We start from the raw sequence: 5,319 nt of genomic DNA, 5'->3' as shown, positions 1-5,319 counted from the left end.
AAGAGTAGTAATTTGTGTGTGCAAATATAGACAAGATTAGTCAGGAAGAAGAATTTGGCATATAAATAAAAGACAAAAACAGTTAAGAAGAAGTTAGATAATTATGACAGAGAGAAATATGATTTGTATAGTGTGAATATCTGTTTCGCATATCAGTTTTACACTTCCTGTGTTAAGCAAGCAAGGCCTGTATGCAAGGCAAAAAAGTGGTGATGAAAATACTGGAACGTACTGAGCTTTTCAGATACTAGCAAATATACCTCAATAAAAGAGATAACTTGCTTGTGTTGTTACTTACATTTGTAATACATAATGTCATACATTATTCTGTTTGTCACTTGCTTCCTTAAACTGATCTAATATAATGACATTGGATCGTTAATGCTTTTCATCCCCCCTCCGGTAATCATCCACGTTCCACCCACCGCCCACCCCAAGCATACTGGTCTCACTTCTGAAACAGCTAAAATCGACATGCTTTGCCTTGTATTTCTTAAAAAAAAAAAAAAAAAAAAAAAAAAGGCAAAAATAATATATTTGCCACTGTCAGTGTTTTATTAAGCCTAAATCTTCCTCGTAGTTACCACACCCCTCGTTCTCATCACTGTAAGCAAATTTTTCATCATAATGGAATATCATTTTTTATCAGAGAAATCTTGCGTGATACAAAGACTGTTACTGTCATTTCCCACTGGCTGAAATCCACCCACATGTATTGGTAGCAGCAGGCTCCTTAGATGAAAACCAGAAGTGCTAAACTATTGTTAACAAGTTATCCACATTTTGTGTGTGTGTGTTGGGAGGGAGGGGGGGGGCGGGGAGAGAGAGAGAGAGAGAGAGAGAGAGAGACCAACATTGTTTTACTGTCTTTAGTTTGGCTTTTGGCTCTACATTTTATGTGCATTCTTCAATATGTACTATTTTTAATTTTTTATGGAAAACACACCGTCTGTGCAGCTATAGCAGTGCCTGAAGTAACAGTCATGGCACTGTATTATAGCAGAATAAATTTAATAGCTGATTTTTCTGGCAGCTTTTGCAGATCGAGGATTGTAAAGGGGTTAGACTGCATATTTATTTTAAAACATTGCTGTTTGCAGTTCCAGAGATGGATAATAAGTCAGTCTGTTCTGTTATACAGTGCATATTATTTGACTGGTGAATTCCTTGAAATCTATCTGGTTTGCCAAAAAAAGTGAGGAAATTCCTTTGAAATGATGGGGCTGTGCACTGTAGGTAAAAATTTGGTTCTGTAACACTAATGGTGGTATTTTAATACAGAACGTATGTCTAGTCAAATTTAATGTTAAAAGATGAAGGTCATGGTAGAAAATCAGATTTAGATTTGCAGACTTTAGTAACAAACTTTATACATCTCAGGAGGGGTAAATATGTGTGACAAAACAGGTCACTAGTTGTCTTGCAGAGAAGCTAGAAAACTATAACAGGACACATCTCAAGATTGTTTAGCCTGTTTATTATCCAGTTCTGTCCAATGCTGAATGCTAACAGAGATGTAAACATTGTTCCTCAGTTTTGCCCTGACAGTTATTAACAACTGGTGTCTTCAGTGGAAGAAAAACTGCACAGGGGGGGGGAGTGAAGATAGGAGTCTGAGAGTAATATGATAAATTATGGGAGAGAGGCCTATGAAGTGTCACACAGGTTTAGGGAATGCAATGACACAATAGGTGTGCTCTTCCCTTTAAGACCCAGGACACTTCTTTCCAAAGAACTATAACTGTACCAAAATAACAAAGAGCTTAACAGGTGATCACATCTGAACATGGCAGGGAGTTTTGTTGCTGGTCCATTTCTCCCCATGCTCTCAATATGGTTGCTATAACAACAGTTGTGTAGTTTAGTAGTGAACCCATTCAGTCCTATGCTAACATTCATTGTTTAGTTTCCTTTGCAAGATCATAATAACCTTATCACTTTTGTGTTAACTATCAGATATACTTTCACACATTCTGTTAAGCAAATTAAATATTCTTCCATGGCAAAAATAAAGACAAATCACACTGAGAAAGTTACCAGCCACATATGCCATCTACAATTACTCTGTAGTAACCAATAGCAGAACAATATGTAACAGTGAACAGGAGATATACCATGACCAAACTAGTTCTCTTGTTGTTTGTTGCTGTGGTAGTTGTAAACAACTAGCTGTCATTCACTTTGTAACTCTGATCCAGGTATAACAGCAGCTATAATGTTTCAACATGTCATTTTGCATAAGTCCTTGCTTCTTCCATTTGCTATTTCTTCCCTCACTGTACAATTACAGATGCCCTTGAGTATAATGTCTTTTGTTTTAAAGCACTTGGCCTGTTGCCAGTATTGCATTAGTGAAACAGGACATGTTCATTGCTCTATTGATGCTTCTACATACCATTTAGTGGCACTTCCTTGGCTGTATAAAGCTGGTTCTTTTAGTACTACCTTACTTTTCCTTTCATATTTCTTCCACTAATACTACATTCTCTACATCAATAGACATCTTTCTCCCCCTGAATGATTAAGTGAACTGTCATAAAACAAAAAAGTTATGTTCAATTCGTATTCCAATAGTTCGGAACAGATTTACTGTAGCTCCTCTAAACAATACATTTTTTGAAGCCAAGTCTCATCATTTTCATCTTCAATACTTGTTTGACAGAGAAAATACATTGACACTAGTAAACTCACTTTCCATATGAAAAGGCAATGTGGCCTTTCTTTTTCAATCTGTCCTACCATTTTTCCTGTTACTTTATAACAGTCCCTTCCGTAAAATCTAATCATAGAACTGTTGGAATCTAAGAAAGTTGACATTTAGTGTCATAATTAATAATGATGATAGTGACAATAACAATAATAACTTTACAGACATCAATTAATTTAAATTCAATAAGCTGAGGTAATTCAGTGTCTTCATCACTCATTTATGTGGCTAGGAAATGAATAATAAACATGCATGATCCATTAAATTTCTGCTGTGCAGCTAAATGACTTCTCTCCCCTTTTTTTTTTTTTTTTTTTTTTTCCCCCATCATTGTCTTCTAATATTTTGGCTGTATACCTTTCAGCCATCTTCATAGTGAGCCAGCAGACAGAAGCTACAGTACTCATTCTGTTATTTTAAACCACAGATACACAAATACCAAAGATGTGATGTTGATTGGCAGCAAAGAGAACGCATAAGTTGAATCCATGATGTGCTTCCAGAATTCAGTGGATCAGTCATTGCATCATGAAAATATGAAGATGCAAATTAACAGACATGTTTATTTGTTGTGAAAAATAGGAAATAGAGCAGCATTTGCGGGAAAATCAGTCTTGAAATGGCTATCACATAAATTACTTAAGGAATTTTGATATTAATTAATTTTAACTGTGAATGACTGTTCCTACATTTGTAGCTCTTCGGAACTCTGTACACCATCCCAGCGTTTCTTCTCCCTGCTGCAGATATACCCATACTCATCAAATATGTTGTCTTAGTTTGTAATTCTCAATCTAAATTTTTATTTTTGATTTGTGCGTTATTTGTTTTTTGTAACCTTAATGCCACTTGTTTCTACTAACGTAACTAGAACAGACATTGTCTTTCAGTTTGGTGTAGAGATTCCTTCTTTAGGAAATGCTGTTAGATTGTTGCTTCAGGAAAACTTTCCAAAACGCTGTGAGAAAGAAAAAAAATGCGTCCTGTTTATACCTTTCTTATTGTTCTGGACACAGTGTTTGGTTCATTTATCCCTTACAGATTCCAGATTTTTCCCTGTGGTTTTTGTTGCTCTTCTGATTCATAAAGTTCAAATTTATATAAGCTTTTTCGGGTACATTCTACTGTACATTTAAAAATTATTTTGATAAATATATTACCTTATTTTATCTTAAATGATGTTTAATTTTTATTTTTTGATTGTTTTATGTAATTTTTAGTGTGTTCAAACCTAATGGCAGTTATTTGTAAAGTATTTGTGTTGCATATGTGTAAACAGCTCATCAGTGATGAATGCATAAATGCAATAGTAATGTTAGAATGGAATTAGATAAAATTGTGTTTTAATTGTAGCACAAGTGAATTGAGGCGAGATATATAGTATCATACTGTAATGATTAAAAAGGTGAAACGGAAGCATCCACAAAAAGCAAAAACTGCCATTTTTATGATTGATTATATATGCCATAAAAAACATTGGGATGCTTATGAGGAACCTATGAAGAACTTGATTATAAATTAAGAGCTGTAGTGCTATAATAAATACTCATAGTAAATGTACTGTTTGTTTTTAAAATGTTTATGACATTTGTTATATGGGTTTTGAAGGAAAATTTATTATGCCGTTGTACATCCTGTTTTCAGGAAAGTGCCAAGATTTTGTGGTGATAATGTAGTACTGTTGTATATGAATTTCTTGACTGAGTGTTAGTGAAGAATTTTTATATTACATTTTCATATGACATATTGTAAATCTGTTATGCCACAAATGTGGTGGTTGCGAACTGCCATGTTAATAAACAGATAAATGTTAAATAATGTGGTGTTTAATTTCAGATAAATATTACCCTCACCTTTCATTTGTGTTTCTATATCACAGTTCTCTCTCCAAAAGAAATTACATTTTAACTCACTTCATTTTCAGAAGTTTCACATTTTATGTTACTAAGGAAGTGTAAAGCACTACCGTAAATACATAGTAAGCTGTATTGCATGAAAGCTTTGGAGCTCTGCTACACATGTCAAAGGGAGAAGGTTCAGAGTTGTATGCATGAAACACATGTAAAGGATATGTAAATGAAATGTTTTACAAAAAGAATAAAACAGTGGTAAATCCAGGATGGAATGTAACAATATGAAAAGGGTAGTTGTTACTTGCCATATAGCAGCGATGCTGAGTTGCAGATGGATCCAACAAAAAGACTATCAGAAAGTGAGCTTTCAGCCAATGAGGCCTTTGTCACACAGACACACACACACACACACACACACACACACACACACACACACACACACACACACAACACCAGTCTCTGGCTGTCACCTTGTGCATGTGAGTTGCCTGACATGGGCCTTATTGGCCAATAGCGTACTTTCTGGCAGTCTTCTCATCTTTTTGTTATGCCTGTCTGCGACTCAGCATCTCTGCTATATGGTGAGTGGCAACTATTCTTTTCATAATATTGTTACAAAAAGAATAGGTAAGTATGTCCAATAATTGTAGTGTCACTTAAAATTTAGGCATGACATACAGAAGTATATAATCTGTTACCAAATCCGAAATATGTAGACAAGCTTGAAAAGTTCTCACCCTAGCAGTGAAAGGCTGCATT

Source organism: Schistocerca serialis, chromosome 4 (genome assembly GCF_023864345.2).
Source record: "Schistocerca serialis cubense isolate TAMUIC-IGC-003099 chromosome 4, iqSchSeri2.2, whole genome shotgun sequence".
NCBI lineage: Eukaryota > Metazoa > Arthropoda > Insecta > Orthoptera > Acrididae > Schistocerca > Schistocerca serialis.
The sequence above is the reverse complement of the archived record's forward strand: the minus strand, read 5'-3'. Positions refer to the sequence as shown.